The 23,362-nt window shown below is 37.4% G+C and overlaps 1 long non-coding RNA gene across 2 annotated transcripts; it reads left to right on the top strand.

Annotated features, from left to right (window-relative positions):
- Positions 1 to 17,729: 17,729 nt before the first annotated feature.
- On the top strand, positions 17,730 to 22,311 carry LOC113276296. 2 transcript variants are annotated; one of them, XR_003324248.1, is made up of 4 exons: positions 17,730 to 17,875; positions 18,905 to 19,223; positions 20,305 to 20,709; positions 21,250 to 22,311. It is a non-coding gene; the product is annotated as an uncharacterized LOC113276296 (long non-coding RNA). The 2 variants fall into 2 exon arrangements; XR_003324247.1 differs by having other exon boundaries at positions 20,305 to 22,311.
- Positions 22,312 to 23,362: the final 1,051 nt, after the last annotated feature.

The raw sequence follows: 23,362 nt of genomic DNA on the forward strand, positions 1-23,362 counted from the left end.
TTCAATCCGAGTCAAAGTAAGTTGAATTGAGGCGAGGGAAGCTCAGTGGAGCTTTGATACCCAAGGCCTCACCGCTATCACAAGGTGGCGCAGTCACGCATTCAACTCACAGAGACCATCATGAACTTCTAAGTATGCTAAAAGAGTAACCAATATTTCTCGAACGACTTTCCTACTAAGCTCGTTACCCTATAGGTCTCGTTCTATTCCAAATTTTAAAGCTTAGGTTCGCATTTGGTTTCGTTTTCCTAAGGCGGGCAAGAAGAGAACGGTGATGAAATCTGAACCCTTATCTTGTATGGCCAGTCCTTGCCTTTTACTAGGAATTTAAAACAGCCGTTTCAGTTCCTCAGCATATATGCAAACGAAGGAATACAGTAACTCGCTGACAGGGGATTCGCGAGTGTTTCGACAAACTTACCTCCCGTTCCAGACGGGGGATGAACCGTTGTCGTCGACTCGGGCCACAACTTCTATGTTGTGTACGAACCCGGGGGGACGAGGTGATATCGTAATCACCGTCCTTCTCTGCAAACAGTTTAATATTTAATCTACCCTTGCGTAGGGTTTAAAAAAAAATTAACGTCCAAATGTCCAAAGTCCAAAAGAAAGGTCCAAAAAATAAAATGCAAAAATAAAAAGAAAAATACAAAATAAAAAGAATTCCTAATACAATCTAATAAAATAACACTCTTTTTTTTTTCTCTCTTTTTCTATAAAATAAAAAAAATTCTTCTTCTTTAGCTCCTTTCGCTTTGCATTTTACTTCAAGTCTTTAAATATTCGCCAAAAGCTTTGGCAAAAATTTCTTTCGCTCCAAATTCCCAAAATCTGAAAGGAAAAGACAAAAACCCAAAAACGTAAAGAATAACAAAAAAAACTAAAAAAAAAAAATTAAAAATTAAAAACTCTATCCTAAAGACAAGCCCGCGTCGGCGGCGCCAAAAATTGGTGGTATTTTCAATGATGTTGTATTAAAGAGTTCGTTGAGGCTTGTGAAGGCAATGAATTCTAGACTTAATAGAACTTAAAAATATAGAAAACTTAACTCAAAATTGATTTCAAGTGATTGAAAATAACCAAGACACTAGAATCCACTATTACACATGAATGATGTCAAATATTTCATAACTCTAATTATCCTTTTAATCCTTTATTTCTTACTCCACAAATAATCAAACATATTCTCAAAAATTAATTGTATCCCTTAAGCATAGATTATCTAACCAAAGCAAAACCTATCTAATTGAATCACAACTAATGAAGAAAATTATGTAAACTTTTAAGAACTCTGCAAAAGCAGTGATTGAGTGAATTATAATTAAATATTAGAGAAAATGAAATAGTTATCCATTGTTCATGTGTGAATAGCTTCATCCATTGCCTTGGTTACGACAGAATTAGCCGCTCATCATGTTGGAAACACGCTCAAAAGTTGATTTCATTTATGCTCAAAGGGTTACAAATGATGAATAAGGGAGAATTATAATAAAAATCGGGTTTTCAACGCTTATAACTGTTGCAAAAGCCGTGACAAAGAGCCGTTACTGTTGCTATTGCGTTTTTAAGTCTGCCTGTAAACTGCGACCCACAGAATGAGTCGATGTCACTGTTCAAAAACGACTGCTGATGCAGGTCCGTTCTTCGTGTTCTTCAGTTTTGCAGCAGCAGAAATGGCAGCTCTGCAAATTTGATTTTTCGCTCTGTGGTGATCTTTTTCTCTCCCAATCTCTCCGTCCCTCTTCTGCTCGACCCAGTAGCCTATTTATACACCTTTGGACTAAGAATCTTCGCTCATTACTCTAGAAAATCTTCCCATATCTCGACAGTAAAGAAAAAATAATAAAGGAAATTTTATTTCCTTTCTCGCCTCTTCACACGCTTGCTGATGTCGATATACTCTCAGGGCATTGTTTTCACGTTCCACCAGAAGTAAAACTCTATCAATCCACACGCCAACTACACAGAACTCGTGATGGAGCAACCAAAACCCGAGCAACCCTGTTTTCTTCACTGCCGATTATCCAACCAAATACGGATGATTTTGAAGCCCATACCACGCCTGTATATCTCAGTCAAGTGTTCCCGTGAAGTTTTATCCATTGAATCACACTATAACATCTTCAAATTTCGATCGAAAATTCTCAGAGAGTTGCCACATTTTTCCCGCCAATTTTTAAGTTTCAAACGAAGAAGATGGTGTCCCCCTAACCAGTTGTGGGGTGCGAATAACAACTGCCTTTTTTGGGGTGCCCCTTAGTAATTGAGGTGCCCCTTAACCAAATCTGGGCTCTGTATAGCAAGTGTCCTCCGGGGGGTGTTCCGAGTGATTTTTCGAGCCGATTTTTCCAACAATATTTATTTTCCAAAAATACCTAAAAATACACAAAACACCATAATAAGGACGACAACGAGTACCAACAATACGAAACATTGAGGACAAATTAGACACATAAATGCGTCTATCAAATACCTCCAAACTTATTATTTGCTAGTCATCGAGCAAAACTAAAAAGAATAAATAAAACCGAGTTAATCTCGGGAGGGTTTACCAGAGGTGTACCCACAAAACTATTACTTCTAATTGGTCACAAGTATCCAAAGAGCTATGAGGACATACATATTCTCAACCTATCTCCAAGTAACTAGAATTCCAGAGAAATTAAAGGTGTCAACTCTAAAGCTGACTGAAGAAAAGGGGAGACACATCCGCACCACTGCTAGATAAAGAGATATCCGCTACACAGCTAGATAAACATTGTAAGATGTGTCCGCTGCTTTACAGCTGGATAAGATTAGGAGAGAGATAAAGATGAGAGGGACATCTGCTACACAGCTAGACTAATTACGTGTGATGAGTTAAACCAGTGCTAGAAAGATTTTGTGCCAGATTGAAAGCGGACTAACAAATCAACCAAATGTATCTTTCTTCGACTCTCTCATAGTGCTCAGTAGAAACAACGTCTTCTTCGGTCTTCAACTGTTGATGATAAACTATCGAACCTCATAGAACCTTGACAATTAACTCTTCTCTTCGATTTCTTGCTTGACTTATAAATTTCTACTTCCCTTTGGCCTTATTGAACAAAACTAACGATGCATTTTTTTTTTTTTTTTTTTTGAAACAAAATTACAAGACAACAATTTACATGGCCATGAGAGAAGGACTTTCAAAACTTGGATCTTCGCAACTTGTGATGTCTTGGTATCATGGATTCTAACAACTTATATCATTTGCTCTTATAACTTCAACTTTGATTTTTGAATTATTCTCTTCTATTGTTGCTTTAAACCTAAAACGTCTTCAACTTTCTTCATAGATTTTGATGTCGCTCCGCTTGTTGATGATGATAAGTTTCTACTGAGAGAGAGTCGCAATCCAGTAACTAAGACTACATTGTGAGGTTGCTTTGTCTTTCTGGCATTTCCTGACCTACTTGCCTTTCCATCATGTATGGTTAGGTCCATCACGGTTACCCTCTAAAAGGAACAAGTTCTCTCCTGAATTTCAAGGATCTCAATGTCTTTTTCTCTAATGTCTCAAAAGGTTGTTATCCCTAGCATTCCAATTTCTATCTTTTCGGTGAGAAACAGTATGTAAACTTAGCTAACCGGGGTACCATGTGACGCTAGAAGTTTCAAAAGTGCAACTAAAAAGTTCTTCCCCACCCCCAAACTTAAATCTAACATTGTCCTCAATGTTTCTAATGAAAGAGCAATACAAAAAGTAAAAATAACACGAGGAGAAGTGGAAAGATAGTACCTGGGTGAGAAATCAAAAACTAATATACAACATACAATCTCCTCGATGGTCAATCAAGGGTAAACAGGGTCCTCCAGAGGGACCTCCTCAACATCACCTGTGGAAAGGGCTCTAAAAAGGGTTTCAATCTCTGACCGTTAACCTTCGAAGAACTACTACCATCCGGTGTCTCGATCTCAACAGCTCCATGAGGAAAGACAGTGCGAACAATAAAAGGACCCGTCCACCGAGAACGTAACTTCCCAGGGAAAAGATGCAAGCGGGTATCATACAGAAGAACTTTTTGACCTGGAGAAAATGACTTCCTTAAAATATTTCTATCATGCACAAGTTTCATTTTGTTCTTATACTCCTTCGCACTATCGTAAGCATCAATACGAATCTCGTCCAACTCATTGAGCTGGAGTTTCCTATGGGCTCCTGCCTTGTCAAGAGAAAAGTTTAGCTGCTTAACAGCCCAATAAGCTCTATGTTCTAACTCGACAGGTAAATGACATGCCTTGCCATACACAAGCCGATAAGGCGACATTCCAATGGGGGTCTTAAACGCAGTACGGTAAGCCCATAAGGCATCAGTAAGCCTAGACGACCAGTCTTTCCGATTAGGATTAACTGTTTTCTCTAATATACGTTTTATCTCCCTATTGGAAACCTCAACCTGACCACTAGTCTGTGGATGATACGGGGTAGCTACCTTATGTGTAATACCATATTTCTTCATCAAAAGCCTAAAAGGTCCATTACAAAAGTGCGACCCACCATCACTAATTATAGCTCGCGGTGTACCAAAACGTGTAAGAATATTATTTTTCAAGAAATCAATCACAACCCTATGGTCATTGGTTTTACACGCAACCGCCTCAATCCACTTAGAGACATAGTCTACAGCGACAAGGATGTATAGGTTACCAAAAGAATTAGGAAACGGACCCATAAAGTCAATACCCCACACATCAAAGACCTCGACAACTAAAATAGGGTTCAAGGGCATCATGTTCCTACGGGAAATGGTTCCTAATTTCTGGCAACGTTCACAAGTAACACAGTAACTGTGGGAGTCTTTAAACAACGAAGGCCAATAGAATCCACACTGCAATATCTTAGCAGCAGTCTTCTTAGCACTAAAGTGACCCCCACACGCATGATCATGACAAAAGGAAATAATACTGGACTGGTCACTCTCAGGTATACATCTCCTAATAATCTGGTCTGGACAATACTTAAACAAATAAGGATCATCCCAAAAGAAGTGCTTAACCTCAGCTAAAAATCTAGAACGCTCTTGTTTACCCCAATGTTGGGGCATTCGACCAGTAACAAGATAGTTCACTATATTCGCATACCAAGGTAATTGGGTAACAAAGAACAATTGTTCATCAGGAAAGTTGTCCCTTATAGGAAGGGAATCATTAAGGGTATCCACAACAAGTCTAGACAAGTGGTCTGCTACTACATTTTCTGCACCCTTTTTGTCTCTAATGTCCGGAGAAAACTCTTGTAACAACAGGATCCACCTAATCAATCTAGGTTTCGTATCCTTCTTAGACAAAAGATATTTCAAAGCAGCATGATCAGTATATATTACGATCTTAGAACCTAAGAGATAGGGTCTAAACTTGTCTAAGGCAAACACAATGGCTAACAGTTCCTTCTCCGTAGTGGTATAGTTCAACTGGGCATCATTCAGAGTTTTGCTAGCATAGTAAATTACATGAAGTAACTTGTTTTCTCGCTGACCTAGCACAACACCAATAGCATAATCTGAAGCATCGCACATGATTTCAAAGGGTAGGTTCCAGTTGGGTGCCTGGACTATGGGGGCGGTAGTGAGTAAAGTTTTAAGCTTCTCGAAAGCCTCTAAACAAGCATCATCAAAGACAAACTTAACATCTTTTGCAAGCAAATTGCAAAGAGGTCTAGAAATCAAGCTAAAATCCTTAATGAATCGACGATAAAAACCAGCATGCCCTAAGAATGACCTAATACCTTTTACGGTTTTTGGGACCGGTAAAGTTTTAATAAGGTCAACTTTGGCTCTATCTACCTCTATACCCTTTGAAGATACGATATGCCCTAGAACAATTCCTGAACGAACCATGAAGTGACATTTCTCCCAATTAAGCACTAAATTCTTTTCCTTACAGTCAAAACTAATGACAAATGATAAACAAGACGAACCAAACACTGAAAAATCATCCATAAAGACCTCTAAGAACCGTTCTACCATGTCAGAAAATATGCTCATCATACAACGCTGAAAGGTCGCAGGGGCATTACATAGGCCGAAAGGCATGCGTCTATACGCAAAGGTACCAAAGGGACAGGTAAAAGTGGTTTTCTCTTGGTCTTCTGGGGCAATAGGAACCTGATTATAACCGCAGTATCCATCTAAAAGCAATAATGGCTACGTCCAGCTAATCTCTCTAGCATTTGGTCGATGAAGGGGGGGAAAGTGGTCCTTCCTAGTGACCTTGTTCAATTTTCTATAGTCAATACAGACACGCCAACTCGTGGTCATTCGGGTTGGGATTAACTCATTGTTATCATTCTGGACTACAGTAATACCGGATTTCTTGGGAACAACCTGAACGGGGCTGACCCACTTACTGTCTGAAATGGGGTAGATAATGCCTGCATCTAACAGCTTCAGAACCTCGGTTCGAACAACTTCTTTCATATTAGGGTTCAGTCGACGTTGCATCTCCCTAGAAGGTTTGGTGTCACTCTCTAAATAGATATGATGCATACAATCAATAGGACTTATACCCTTAATGTCTGCTATGGTCCACCCTAAAGCTTCCTTGTTATTCTGAAGGACAGTCACTAGCCTACTTTCCTGATCACTATCCAAGTCGGATGCTATAATCACAGGTAAAGTTTCAGAGGGCCTAAAAACACATACTTCAGGGTATCTGGTAATGGTTTAAGGTCCAACTTGGGAGGCTTTTCCAACGAAGGAACTAGGGTAGACTCGGAACGGGTAAAGGTTCGAACTTAGGTTTCCATCCATTACTAGTGTCTAACAAAGGGGTTGAATCTAACAAAGCATTCACCTCATTAATCACATCATCATCAAAATCAATCCCAAAGTGAGCTAGGCATTTCTCTAATGGATCTTCTATCAAAGTGTTTGGTAATGACTCCTCTACTAAGGTGCCTATCATGTTCACCTCTTCTACGCTCGAGTCGTCCAGTTCTGGGGTAGCTTACTAATGTGAAAGATGTTCAGCTCAATAGTATTACCAAAAGACAAATTCATAATACCAGTTCGACAGTTAATGATCGCATTGGATGTTGCTAAAAATGGGCGACCTAAAATCACCGGTATCTGGTTCTCTGGGTCAGGGACAGGTTGGGTATCTAGGATAACAAAATCCACTGGATAAATAAACTTGTCGACCTCAATAAGAACATCCTCGATCACACCACGAGGAATTTTAACGGACCTATCAGCTAACTGGAGTGTCATCTGGGTAGGTTTCATCTCACCAAGTCCTAGCTTAAGGTACACATGGTATGGAAGTAAATTCACACTGGCTCCTAAGTCAAGCAAAGCTTTCTCAACACGGTGTTTACCTATTGTGCAAGAAATGGTAGGGGACCCTGGGTCTTTATACTTAGGAGTAGTGGTATTCTGAATAATGGAACTCACGTGACTAGCTAGGAAGGCTTTCTTTTGGACACTAAGCTTACGCTTTCGTGTACACAAGTCCTTAAGGAACTTGGCATAAGGAATCTGCTTAATCGCATCCAACAATGGTAGGTTGATAGTAACTGCTTAAAAACCTCCAATATATCATTAAAGTTGGACTCCCTCTTAGTCGGAACTAGCAGCTGGGGAAACGGGGCTCTGGGAACAAAGCCGGGCTCAGCAGGACCCTCATTGGTCTCTTTGGAGACTCTATCTTTCTCATTCTCTGGCTCAGAAGGGTGAACTACATGTTCACTATTAGGCATGGAAACCTTGTTGTCTATCTCTCTACCGCTCCTAAGGGTTTTAATAGCATTTACATGATCGGATGGTCTTTCACCTATTTCATTAATTCCTCTAGGGTTTGGTTGAGTTTGACTAGGAAACTTACCTCTTTCTCTTAAAGACTCATTTATATGACTAACCTGGGTTTTCAACTCGGAAATAGCCTGAGAGTTAGCCTGACCTATTCTCTTATTTTCTTCTATACCTTGAGCAACAGATTGCTGAAACTGCATAGTGTTACGAGTTAACAAAGCAAGAGACTCTTCTAAACTCATAATCTTCTTATCCGAAGGGTTCTGAAACTGTGCCGGGGCTGAAGGATTCTTAGGATAGCCAAAACCTGGGGGAGCTTGAGAGTTACTAGACTGACCTTGATTCTGGCCCTTAGACCAAGAAAGGTTGGGATGGTTTCTCCAGCCAGGGTTATAGGTTTCTGAATAAGGGTCAAACTTCTGACGGTTATCGAATCTAGTGTTGTTATAAAGAGCATTGGCTTGCTCTTCAACAGTATGGCCTTCCCAAAAAGGCTCTATTCTACCACTAGTACCACTAGAATGACCTAATTCCAACGCTTCTAACCTTTTGGCTATGGCTATTTTAGCATCTGACTCATAGATCCTTCTACCCTATTGACATTTCCTCTACTTAGAAGAATTGTTTTCTGGGGTTCCCTATTATTTTCCCATTGTTGGGTCTTATTGGCGATTTCATTCAAAAATGTCATCGCCTCATCAACAGTTTTATTCTCAAACCCACCTGTGCATAAGGACTCAACCATGGTTGTTGTTGAATAATCTAAACCCTCGTAGAGGATCTGAACTAACCTAACCTTCTCTAACCATGATGAGGACATTGAGATATTAAGTCATTGAACCTTTCTAAATACCTATATAAAGATTCCCTCTTGTTGAGCAAAAGTACAAATTTGTGTCCTAATAGACGATGTTTTGTGCCTTGGGAAAAACTTATGTATAAAGGCAGATGTAAGTTGTTCATAGGTTTCAATTGACTCAGAATCCAAACTATACAGCCAAGATTTGGCTTTATCTTTTAAGGAAAAGGGGAATAACCTAAGTTTCAGTGCATCATCACTAAGGTTTTTAATTTTCAGAGTACTACATACTTCCTCAAATTCCCTAACATGAAAATAGGGGTTCTCATTCTCTTTTCCTAAAAAGGTTGGGAGCTTCTGTAAAGTCCCAGGTTTGAGTTCATAATTTTCCTCGGTTTCAGCTAACTTGATACAAGACGGACGAGAGGTCCTAGTTGGGTTCAATAAATCTTTTAAAGTTGCCATTTCTGGCACTACCGAAGGACTAGGAGTACTTTCTTCACAAAGAAGCAGATTCTCAAAACTGAAGTTTCCAAAAACGGGGCTCTCTAAGGAAGAGTCTTCGATCTCCCCGCCTTCACAAGAAGAACTAATAGGTTTATCACTAATCAGACGACCTAGAGTGTTTCTTTTCCAAGCCCGTTCTACCTCGGGCATACACTAGAAAAACAAAACTAAAAAGAAAAGCCCTAAAAGGGAAGGGAAGTTCTATGCAAACACAAACAAGGCTGACTCCACCACAGCAAACCTACTGAATTCTAGCAAACAAAAAGCATGATGGCTCCATTTAGATTGTTTCTAGACCAGCTTATAATCCGTCGAAACGGAATTCGTTACAATTTAAGAAAACCCCTCTGGAGTCAATCCGAGTCAAAGTAAGTTGAATTGAGGCGAGGGAAGCTCAGTGGAGCTTTGATACCCAAGGCCTCACCGCTATCACAAGGCGGCGCAGTCACGCATTCAACTCACAGAGACCATCATGAACTTCGAAGTATGCTAAAAGAGTAACCAATATTTCTCGAACGACTTTCCTACTAATCTCGTTACCCTATAGGTCTCGTTCTATTCCAAATTTTAAAGCTTAGGTTCGCATTTGGTTTCGTTTTCCTAAGGCGGGCAAGAAGAGAACGGTGATGAAATCTGAACCCTTATCTTGTATGGCCAGTCCTTGCCCTTTACTAGGAATTTAAAATAGCCATTTCAGTTCCTCAGCATATATGCAAACGAAGGAATACAGTAACTCGCTGACAGGGGATTCGCGAGTGTTTCGACAAACTTACCTCCCGTTCCAGACGGGGGATGAACCGTTGTCGTCGACTCGGGACACAACTCCTATGTTGTGTACGAACCCGGGGGGCCGAGGTGATATCGTAATCACCGTCCTTCTCTGCAAACAGTTTAATATTTAATCTACCCTTCCGTAGGGTTTAAAAAAAATTAATGTCCAAATGTCCAAAGTCCAAAATAAAGGTCCAAAAAATAAAATGCAAAAAGAAAAATAAAAATACAAAATAAAAAGAATTCCTAATACAATCTAATAAAATAACACTCTCTTTTTTTTTCTCTCTTTTTCTATAAAATAAAAAAAATTCTTCTTCTTTAGCTCCTTTCGCTTTGCCACTTCAAGTCTTTAAATATTCGCCAAAAGCTTTGGCAAAATTTTCTTTCGCTCCAAATTCCCAAAATCTGAAAGGAAAAGACAAAAACCCAAAAACGTAAAGAAGAACAAAAAAAACTAAAAAAAAAAAAAATTAAAAACTCTATCCTAAAGACAAGCCAGCGTCGGCGGCGCCAAAAATTGGTGGTATTTTCAATGATGTTGTATTAAAGAGTTCGTTGAGGCTTGTGAAGGCAATGAATTATAGACTTAATAGAACTTAAAAATATAGAAAACTTAACTCAAAATTGATTTCAAGTGATTGAAAAATAACCAAGACACTAGAATCCACTATTACACATGAATGATGTCAAATATTTCATAACTCTAATTATCCTTTTAATCCTTTATTTCTTAATCCACAAATAATCAAACATATTCTTAAAAATTAATTGTATCCCTTAAGCATAGATTATCTAACCAAAGCATAACCTATCTAATTGAATCACAACTAATGAAGAAAATTATGTAAACTTTTAAGAACTCTGCAAAAGCAGTGATTGAGTGAATTATAATTAAATATTAGAGAAAATGAAATAGTTACCCATTGTTCATGTGTGAATAGCTTCATCCATTGCCTTGGTTATGACAGAATTAGCCGCTCATCATGTTGGAAATACGCTCAAAAGTTTATTTCATTTATGCTCAAAGGGTTACAAATGATGAATAAGGGAGAATTATAATAAAAATCGTGTTTTCAACGCTTATAACTGTTGCAAAAGCCGTTACAAAGAGATGTTACTGTTGTTGTTGCGTTTTTAAGTCTGCCTGTAAACTGCGACCCACAGAATGAGTCGCTGTCACTGTTCAAAAATGACTGCTGGTGCAGGTCCATTCTTCGTGTTCTTCAGTTTTGCAGCAACAGAAATGGCAGCTCTGCAAATTTGATTTTTCGCTCTGTGGTGCTCTTTTTCTCTCTCAATCTCTCCGTCCCTCTTCTGCTCGACCCCAGTAGCCTATTTATACACCTTTGGACTAAGAATCTTCGCTCATTACTCCATAAAATCTTCCCATATCTCGACAGTAAAGAAAAAATAATAAAGGAAATATTCTTTCCTTTCTCGCCTCTTCACACGCCTGCTGATGTCGATATACTCTCAGGGCATTGTTTTCACGTTCCACCAGAAGTAAAGATCTATCAATCCACACGCCAACTACACAGAACTCGTGATAAAGCAACCAAAACCCGAGCAACCCTGTTTTCTTCACTGCCGATTATCCAACCAAATACGGATGATTTTGAAGCCCATACCACGCCTGTATATCTCAGTCAAGTGTTCCCGTGAAGTTTTAGCCATTAAATCACACTATAACATCTTCAAATTTCGATCGAAAATTCTCAGAGAGCTGCCACATTTTTCCCGCCAATTTTTAAGTTTCAAACGAAGAAGATGGTGTCCCCCTAACCAGTTGTGAGGTGCGAATAGCAGCTGCCTTTTGGGGTGCCCCTTAGTAATTGAGGTGCCCCTTAACCAAATATGGGCTCCGTATAGCAAGTGTCCTCCGGGGGTGTTCCGAGTGATTTTTCGAGCCGATTTTTCCAACAATATTTATTTTCCAAAAATACCTAAAAATACACAAAACACCATAATAAGGACGAAAACGAGTACCAACAATACGAAACATTGAGGACAAATTAGACACATAAATGCGTCTATCACCTCACCATCACACCGGCATAATGATGGTATAGTATAGACGGTGATTATAGTAACAAGATTAAACAAAATTCAGGAGTTTAATGGCATCAGAATACAACACATCAAAACTGTAGCATCTCAACTCAAAGCATCTTACCTCTATTGGAAACGACTCACCAACCAATAGCTTCTTCAGTGCTTCTTGATGATTGCTCTGAAACGCCAAGTCAATATAGAACTTTTAGTAAATAGAAACTACCGAATTGGCCAGTAGGACTTAAACAACCACCAAACATTCGGAACATCGCAAACCTTAAGTGATGAATACTCATCTATCTCATCCACAGAATCAACTTGTAGAGGAAGAGTTGATAAGATTTCAATAAAAAAAGGCCACTATTCCAAAAGTTAAATAAGCTTAACGTTCAACAGGTGTATAACCTGTATGCACACTAAGAATCAACATGTGTACAATCATGTACACATTAAGATTTCAATAACAAAAGATCACTGGTGAAATATGCACTGGTAAAAACTTAATTAACCCATTACGGTTTCAATAACAAACCTTGTCGACACACTCCACCAGCTAGACAGAGATTTGAATGATCCAAGAATGAAAACACCTGCAAATAAAATAACAAACATGATTTTAAAATGAAGCAATGTCGATATAAACCAAAACAAATATATGTACACACATTCGCTCCAATCATACCATATGCAACAAATCATTTGTAAGATCCATCCTAGCAAGAAATTCATCTGTTATTATCTCTCGTTGCCATCATTTTCACCACTTACAGAACCAATCAAATTCCGAGTACCAACATTTTCCAGAATCATATTATATAAAAACGAAGTAAAACTATTAACATGAGTATGTTCAAGTGAACTACGTATCATAATGAAGCTAAAAAAAATGAAATTGATATGAAACGTAATGAAGTAAAAAAGTTAAAATGAAACAACTTTGTGCACATCATATTCTGTTGAACGTTAGTAAAAGACAAATTACTCATGAAGGCATGAGGCAACTGCAATCATGGGATTTGCAACAAAAATGAATCTGTATAGCAATATCCTTAAAATAAAAATGGTATAAATCATAAAAGAAAAGGAAATGACAAACTAAACTAAAATGGAAATGATTTCCAATTTAAGATCACGATGGATGATGCCATTTAAATGTAAGTGTTCCATTCCTCGAGAGATGTCTATAGCGATGCTTATAATTTTGGAGTGAACCTTCTCTTATAAATAACCTCTGTGACTATCATCATTTATGGTTAATAAATGAACTACATCAAGACAGTAGCTTCTTAACTGAAAGGTTATTTTCTATTTTAAATGTCATAAAGAAATGACGGGCTCAAATATGTCATTAAACTGCTGGATTTATTCACTTTATATCACAGTAGTTGGAAAATAAGCAATTAGGATGATTGTTCCCAAAACAAAACAAAACAAAAAAAGAAGAATAATAAAACAAAAAAAAGTAAAGCCAAAGATAAATTCCGAGCCTGTAGATGCTCCGCATCAACATTTGTGGCATCGCCTCCTATCCCATCGCAGAGGAGGTTCAAATATACTAGTTGCTTGTGTAAGGAACATTTGTTATCCAGAACAAGAGTATTGGATCCATTCTTCTGAAATTAAAGCGGAGCTTCGATAGAATACTTTTGTTATGAAAATACAACTGATACTAACTAAATGAATACAAAGGAAAAACTATTGCAAGATTTTTCCACTAACATGATGACAATATTTTATTTTCCTATCATATTTGTTTGGCTATTCACTATAGTCACTAAGGACTAGCTACCACATGTAATCATAATATGGATACATAGAGCACTCAGAAAGCAAGTGGAACAAACTCAATTGTTTGTTGCTTAGTAATATTAAAACTATGTTGTTTGTAGATGTTAGACCGAATTATGTGATTAAGTATATAGTCGGTAACACCATTTTTGGTTCTTCTACATCTACTATAATTGCATCGAAAATTCAGTAAAATTCCATATAAAAGGATCTAAAATTAATTTCTTTATACAACCTTTGAATCCTCCGCAATCAAAAGGAACGTCAACTAATTGAGTTTAAACTGTAAACCAAACGTTAGATCTTAACTAGAGTTCCTAAAATGATAACTTGAGATGAATTTTTGAGATAATTAAACCTAATTAAATATGAACTGAGCTAAGAAAAATATCTAGATGTAGATGAAAGCATTAGCAGAAACTTTGGTCAAGCTGTTGATTTCAATAGAAGAAACTAATTCTGTTTTCATCAGATCGGATTCTTTCAACGCCAAGAAAGTTTTAATCTCAAAACACTTGCAATCTCAGATTCAATCTCTCGAGTAGCCTGCAAATTATCATCAATTTCTTCATTCACCATTAGAAAAACAACTATATCTACATGTATGAGCCCTAATTTAGATTGGAGAAGGCGAATAATCGCTACTAAATTATCCATCTCTTCACATTCTCTTGAAATCCCCTCTTTCCGAAAATCCATTATCTGAAAGACTGAAAGTGAAATAATCTATTTTTGGGTATGAAATCATTTGAAGGACATTTCAGGTATTATGAAAAAACGCTTTTTCTGGTCGGAAAGGAAAAGGATTAACCCGTACAAAAAAAGAATTAAAACGTTCATATTTTTAGAAAAATGGACGAGAACGTACTAGGCTTAAGCTGACAGGATTAAAATGTCCAAAACCCACTAACTTTGGGACCAAACGTCAATTTCTACATATTATAACCAGTAGCGAGGAGAGATATTTCCCAGCTGCCAAAAGTGATAACAAAGGAAAACCACAACTTAGAAAAAACATGCATATAATGCAAATTTCCCATATATCAATGTTAGTATAGAAATAGTAACGTTTTAATAAAAATCACATACGGTAGGAAAATAAATTACGTACCATATAGAAGTGAAAATTTCTTTGAAGCCACTGGGACATAGCAGGCTTCTCCCAGACACTGGAAAAGCCTCCACAAACAGGGCAAAGCCATGACGAGTGAGAGAACCACATAATGCTTCCCACACATCGTGGGATCCTCAATCCAGAGTTTGACATCCTATCATTATCATAAGATGATACAAAACCAACACCATGATATAATACCTAATCAACTATCATGCATTTACTGATTACTAATCATGTGTACCTCATCTTTCTTATGCGAGTTATGCCATCTGTAGCAAGAGCAAACCAAATCAGACAATGCCTTTGTTACTGATGTCATTAGATCCATCACGAAGGCATCCCTGAATGAGGGACCCTGCAATGCAACAACCAAACGTTACTTCATATAATAACAAAGCTAACTAGCATGCATGCATGGACTCAGATTCTATGTCCCATAGCCTGATTATGAAACTTCACAATTCTATATCCCATATTACCATCAAAATAAAAGAATAAGAAATACAAACATAGCCTTAAATGTAGAGTTTTCCCATAGCAAGGAAATGATTCCCTACTCTCTAAAAGAAAGGAAATGCACACACTAAAGTATAGGAGTACCAGAACAAAACAAATGCACCAACTTCAAATGACTGTACTAATCCAGTCATTTTGCTTGGACACAAATAGTATGCAGAGAAAACTCCACTGCAAGGACAAAAAAGCTCCACAAATAGCTACTGTGATTTAGTGGGTGACTTATCCCTACATAACAAGAGTATTTCTTTTGATATGAATAATGATAAAGAGTCAACATACTCCTTGTTTGAAGAAGCAGAGAATGTTCCCCATGGTTCCCAACAAGCTACCGCGGAGATCCGCTTGACACCCAAGTGCAATCATTACCAATACAAGGTATACAACAACCTGCATCAGTCGAAAGATATGATTATAAGTTAGCTACCTGTGTGTGCAGAATAAACATGCTAATACTTGCGATGCAAAGATAGTAATATACAATGTTTGACTTAAAAAGCAGGTCCATTATATTATATTGGCGGGCCAACGCATTTGCTTCGACTCCAAATGTGCCAGCATCAGCTGTGTGTACACTGCTATACTCCCATACGATAAGAAACTTTCTATTTTTCTCACATATACCCCAACTGATTATACTCCCATATTGATTATACATACACTCATTTTATCACCCGAATACCCTCCCAATCTTCCCCTCAAATATGATTAGCTAGGTTTAAATATGCACGAAATATACTAAAGTACACCTACATTTCATTATATGGTTTCAAATAAGTGTCCAAGTACCTCCATCATGGTCCAAATCCTTTAACAATAACAACTAGTATAACTAATAGAAAATTATCACATGTCTCAGACATACTTTCCGACTCTTTATTTTCCAAGAATTTCGTATCTCGTTCAAGAAAGATTAACGTATCCGTGCCACCCAAGAGGTAATGCACTTTTGATTAGTAGTTTGTCTTAATAAAGTGATTCAATTAGTCCATAACAATTACCGGAACTACCGGAGCTATAGTCAAAGCTGAATCCGGCAAGTACTTGACTAGCAGTACGTAACCAGTGACACAAGTAATTAAGGCCCCAGCCATCCACGCCGTGAGCTTGGCAAGTGATGGACACACACCCAACACCCCTTCTCCTTCATATGCAACTTTACAGTAACCAAGAATCAATCTAAGCACAGACCATGCAGCAACCACCAGAAACTGTATAATCCAAAATGTCACGACGAATCAAGTCCCACTGATTAGACCAATGAATGAGAAATTTAGTAACAAGCAGACAAAAATTGACCTAGACAACAAAAAATATTTTACCAGTTAGAAGTGACCACCAAAGTAGAGATAGGCAAAGAAAAAGAGTGATGACAATGTTGTTTCCATCTGTAAAACAAGTTAAATCACCGTCATTAATTGGATAAAAAGGGACAGCCATCCAGAAAAGGATTAGATGATTATTTTATGAATTACAAGTATTAATTACTACATTTCATTTGATTAATAAGGTCAAGCAGCAATTATGGATTAGATTAAGAAAAATCTAAGAAACGACAAGTCCAATCACCATCATTAATTACACAAAACTAATGATAAATTTTATATTAAGTAATAATCGCACATCCTTTGATTAGTCAAATCACAATGATTATATAAAGAAAAATGAAAGGAATTTAGATTAGAAATGACAAAAAAAAAAAACGATAATTAAATGACTAAGAGTAATCACTTTTCTTCTTCCTTCTCTCCTCTTTTCTTTACTACTCTCCCTTTTTTTTCCTCCAGTCTAGGACTGCACAACGGGTAGGGTATGTAGGATATGGTCTATACCCGTCACCCTACCCGTTTATTGGCGGTTAAGAAAATCTTTACCGCCACCCTATCCGCCAAATAATGGATAGGGTAGGATACGATTAAAAAACTGGCGGGTAGGATAGGATTGGCGGGTATGGGTAGGGTATGTGCACTCCTAGGTAGGATGGGTAGGATATGGCCTAACCCGTTTACTGGCGGTTAAGAAAATCTTTACCCGCTACTCTACCCGCCAAATAGTGGATAGAGTAGAATACGGTTAAAAAACCAGGGATATGGGTAGGGTATGTGCACCCCTACTCCAGTCTGTAATGAATTGACAACCAGTCAACCGGAATTAGAGTAATATACTAAATATACAGTCCACAAGTAATTATATTCCATTTTATTTAGTTAACAGTCCTTGTGAAGCTTTTGTTTTGATCGGGTCCCCGACGACCTTTTTTTAGACGCGTATTTCGTATTTTTGATAAATATTTATTTGGTCCTTAGTTAAAGTTTATTTATTTAATGGTCCCTAAGGTAAATTCGGTTTCCAGTAAATACAACCAACCATCTTCTCTAGAGTAAAACCCTCTTGGATTCAAATGTTAGGGTTTAACAGAATGTTTCTGAGAGTGAGTTTCAGTAAGACGATTTTGAGAATGGACATTCGCTGGAGTTGATAAAGCTGTTTCTGTATCGACTGAAAAGTGTACTTGCTATAGAAATCAAAGGATAACTGAATAATCGCAAGGTCAGTGTTTTTGCTCTTTTCTTTTTCTTTTCCTTGTTTATACTATGAATTTAGTTATGATTTTGATTCTGAAATAAATTTTAATGGGTTTTGATCATCTGCATAGTTCAATTGTGGGGGGTGGTTTGTTTTGTGGTGGAAGGGTTTCATTTTTATTGATTTTAGGTTTTGAACTTGGAAGGTGTGAGAGAATGTTACCGGTGTTGAATTTTCTAACAATAAACTGTTTGCTGTCTTGATTATTCACTGTCACTGGTAGATTATAATTTGTTCCTGTCTCCTACCCACAACTAGCATGATAGACAATTGTTTACTGCTTCTGAAATGTATCCATTTATAAGCTGGTTGAACTGAACAAGACATTTTGTTATTCATTACAGTCTCACCACCAATTGAATTTGTCTAATTATGGGTCTCAGAACTTGTTTGTTTTTTCTGATATTTTGATCTCTATTTCATACTTCACTTTAGTTCCTGTGCAATTTTGAAGTTCAAAGTTTCCATTGACTAAATGGAGAACTTAAATCCATTTTTTTTTTTAAGTTAGTTCTGGGAAAGAATAATAAGCTTTTTCCAGGCTGCAAGTATTACTTGTTGCCTTCATCATGGTTGATTAAATGGAGAACTTACGTTATAGCAAATGGGAAAAATGTTTCTTCACTTGCCGCTGCAAGACCTAACTCTTTAGAGAGCGTTATTGATTCTTGATGAGGTTGAGTCAAGGCAACCTGCTATTAGTATTAACTATTAGGGTTGTGCTCTTTTGAAAGAGAAAGTTAAAAATAAAACTATAGATCTCTCTTAGTCTTACATCTTGAATCAGTAAAGGGTCTTCACATTAATGTTTTAAAATCATGGATTTATCAGCGATATTTGTATATGTTAATGGTGCTTAAGTGACATTTCAGTTGTTAGCTGTAGGTTTCATGGTCTTGTCATCCCTAAAGGTTTTAGGTGTTGTGACATTTTTTTCATTACAGTAGTCATTTTAGGTTTGTGGGTGTTCTAACTTTTGTATAATTTGGCTAGATATGCAAGGAATGCATAGGAGAAAAAGAGAAAGCAGAGAGCCAGAAAGTTAAAATGCAGAAATTAAGTTATTGCAATGAAGACAGAAATTCTGATACGTGCAAAGGAAGCTCCACAATCTGTTCCTGATGCTTCTCGTGCAGTTTCTGAGCCAGATAGGCGCTCCTGGAAGACTTTACATGGCAACTCAGTAAAATTAAAAGTGTCTGGTTCCATGTCAATCTGTTAGTTGAAAATGATGGCTTGTGAATCATTTGGGGTAAGATTCTTATTGACGGATTCCTTCGCATGAAAAGAATGATGCTGCTTTTGAAATGTGGTAAGGCTACTAACTTATCTTCGATTTTTTTACCCTGGGTTGCAGTGGTTAGATAGATAATGAAAAGACAGATACGATAGATTAAGTGCCAACTGATAATGACTCTTCCAGCTATACGTAGTTTATAACTGAAACCTAACTGAAACCATTGTGTTATTTCTTTGTTGTGGATTTGCCATCAGTTTTCATTTGAAATCAGTGACTCTGGATTGATCCATTCCATGTCTGAATATATGTATGAAACAAATTAGTGGATATCTATGTAGATTTTTCGCAAATGAGTGATGTTTGTGTATTAAGCACGATCATCTCAAGAGTATCTCATTCTAAGCATTTCCGACACATATTATAGTTGGAGATATTTTTCTCATTGTAAGCACGATTTTTCTCTTTACCATCCATGTTATCCCTGTTACAGGAAGGAATGAATCCTTACTCATAATATGTTGTTCATCCTGGTAATAGACAATGTATGTTTGTCAAAATGTATTTTATTTTATCGTGGTTAAAAGGAACATAAGCCTTATTCTGTGTCGATTCAGTATGAGTCTATGAGATACATACAGAAAAAAAAAAATTAAAAAAAAACTATATATATATATGAGATACATACATGAGTTGTATCTAATAATACCAAGTTGAGAATAACTTTAAAACTCTACAAAAGACAGGTTTTTCGTTTTTCAAATTGAATTATTCTTACAAAATAGGAAACATACAATCAAATAAATTCTTCACTTGCATATATGAAGCATCACATTTTGTGAAACTCACTCAGTGCCCTGCATATGTCGCAGTGCTAGTCTTTATTGTAAAGTATAGGAATGGACGATGGTCACTATTATTCTCTTTAATGCAGGCAAATATTTGTTTTGCATTATAACTTTATTGTAAATAGTACATTGATACTTTTTCAATGCACAATAAAATTACGGATGACCACTGGTTCTTGGCCACCTATAAAATTATGGACCACTTTCGATATTGAAAGGCAAGGAGATTTTTCATCTTTCATTATTTTATCCTGGTAGTTTGGTAATGCTGGTCAATTTAATAACTACATTTGCATGTGTGATTTCAGCCCTTAGCTTCTCACCTGATAGGTGGACAGCGGTTTAGCTTCTCCCAAGCCAAAGATCTGTGTCCCACCATGTCCATATGCTGGTATTATGTGGTCAGTCTGGCTTGAAAGGAATGAAAGGTCTTTCAGTGAAACTGATCAAAATAAAAATAAAAAAGGAAGGTCTTGCAGTGAAAAAGAAAAGCCTCCAGAAGCAACTTCAAGGACCCACAAGATCACTTATTTGCTGTCGATTTCAGTTGTAATGTGCAACTCACGGCAGATGAGAATAAAGCAATCAGTGATATTCCTACTCAAGAGGAGATTTGGCAAGTGCTCAAGAAGATGGGGTCTCTCAAATCACCAGGACCAGATGGCATGCCTCCAATCTTCTTCAAGAAATGCTGGGATAAAGTTGGAAATGAGGTAACATCTCTAATCAAACACTGCTTTGCTTCTTCTAGTATTCCAGAAGGCTTGAATCACACTAATCTAGTCTTGATTCCTAAAGTTAAAAACCCCTCTAAACCAGTGGAATATAGACCCATAGCTTTATGCAAAATTCTTTACAAAATTGTGGTCTAAATAATTGCACAGAGACTGAAACCCATGCTTGACAATTTGGTAGGCAAATCTCAGTATGCTTTTGTGCCAGGTAGATTAATTCTGGATAACATATTAACTGCCAAAGAATTAATCCACTCCACGAACCAGTCTAACTCTATTCTTGGAGCTTATGCGCTTAAAATTGATATAAGTAAAGCGTATGATAGAGTTTCCTGGAGTTTCTTAGGTCAATGTCTCAGAGCATATGGTATAAATGGTGATACTCATCATGAACTGTGTAACTACAGCTTCTTTCTCTGTTATATAGTTAATGGAACCCCTGAAGGGCATTTTGTAAGTGGGAGAGGGCTGAGACAGGGATGCCCTCTCTCAGCTTATCTATTTATTTTATGTGCTCAGGGTTTATCATGGATGATTCGCAAAATGGAAGCGAGTAGTCTCCACAACGGGTACAGAGTAAATAAATGGGCTCCATCAATATCTCACCTCATGTTCGCAGAAGACCTATTGTTCTTCGGCTCACTTGATGACAGAACTCTTCAAAGCCTTCAAGACGTCCTCTTTGTTTATGCCAAATGGTCCTGAAAACAAGCAAATCTGGAGAAGTCAGCTATTATGTTCAGCAAAGGAGTCGGTGCAGTGAGACGAAGGCCAGTGGCAGAAAGTCTGGGAGTTAAACAAATGGAAGTCAATGATAAATATCTGGGGTTTCATCTTCTGAAGTCAGCCTTCAGAATCGACTCTTATAACTTTTTATTCGAGAAGATTGAAAACAAGCCTACCGGCTGGAAGAGGATATATCTCACACATGCTGGGAAGACCATCCTTATCAAACATGTGTTGGGGCTGATACCTCCAGACTACATGGCCACGTCACTCCTCTCTAAAGCTGTAATTGCAAAGTTGGAACGAATCATTCACAACTTCTGGTGGGGTCACAACTATACCACCAGAAAAACTCACTTCATAAATTGGAATAGATTCTTAGATGAGAAAGTGAATGGTGGTCTAGGCATAAGATCTCTGACTCACCTAAACAGAGCTCAGATAGCTAAATTGGGTTGGAAAATTCTTGAAGATGAGAACTGCATGTGGGGCGCAATCATGAAAGCTAAGTACTTCAGAGATGAGTCTTTTGATGTGCATCAAAGCCTTAATCACGGATTCATACTTATCAGAAAGAGAGTGTACCGGATATAAAGCCGTCCTAGATTGTTTCATCATAGTTTTTTAATACAACAAGTAGTTTATTAAAATCTAGGTGCTCTGTCATAGGTGTACTTTTCTTAATGTTGCATCGATACGAATTTCTCTTAAGATATATCCATTGGCTTCGTTCCTCACTAAGTATTCCTACTTTAGGTTTTCCCAAAGCTGCCGGAAGTGCCTTGGTGATAATGAACTCTTATTGTTGTTTCTAAACACTCTCGAGTTGAACCAAGAGATAACTTATTGATCTTGTTCCAGTGCTTGTCAGACATCTTTGTTGGCAGACCTTCTAGAGCGTCCTCTAAGTCAAGATGAACAAGCACATCTGCTACATAAAATTTGTTTACATTGAGCTGTGACCAATGTGATCGAAGACTTTCTTCTTTTGCTCTTTACCCTTTATTTTTTGGGACCCGGTTCTGTCACCTCTGGTTTCACCATTGTTCAAGAAATTATTTTTTTATAAGAAAACAGATCCTTTGAGATCATAATTAACTTCATAAATCTTCATAAGTCAATATCAATAGACATATCCAAAAGCGTCTCCTTGCTCTAATACTAATTGTTGAGCCAAAACCCGCGAAAACGTTTTATTTACACAACTACAATGGTTCTCCAATATTGCGAAGAACACACACGCAAGAGGAATAAGTATTTAACGAGTTTGAATCTTTAAGAAGGAATAAACAATTTTATATATCACAGTATAATATAGTTCTGCTAAGTTCTCTCTACGACTGTTTATATACATTAATAGGATTGGATAAATTCCTTAACAAGGAATATTTTCCCCACAAGTATAGAATTTCCTAAGTTAAGACTAAAAGATGAACCGCTTAAATTGCTATACTAAGTACCAAGCAATGATTTCCTAGACAAAATAAATTTCCTTAACTTAGTCTCTTTGGTTAACCTACCAACATAATGTTAAACTTAATAAGTTGAAAACCTTTGTTGATTTTATGCTTGGTGAGGGTCTAATTATAGGATTGCTAAATACATAAAAATGGAAGCTTCTTTTGGGATGTGACAAGGGATAGAAATTACACATAATGTCAAAGGATCTTTAACAGTTTAACTTGAATGTAGAGGTTCGTAAGATATTGTGTGTCAATGAAGTGAACAAGTATCACCAAAAGCGGTAAAAATGTGGCGGTGAATGAGTTGTCTTATGAGGTTACGTGGAGCACTACCAACATAAAATCATCACTGAACTTTATCCTCTAGGAGGCAGCTGCCCGTGCTTGCTTTTCGATGCGTAAATAGGCCCACTGAAAGCGCCTAGCCACCTCTCCCATAGCTA

This window comes from Papaver somniferum, chromosome 4 (genome assembly GCF_003573695.1).
Source record: "Papaver somniferum cultivar HN1 chromosome 4, ASM357369v1, whole genome shotgun sequence".
Lineage (NCBI taxonomy): Eukaryota > Viridiplantae > Streptophyta > Magnoliopsida > Ranunculales > Papaveraceae > Papaver > Papaver somniferum.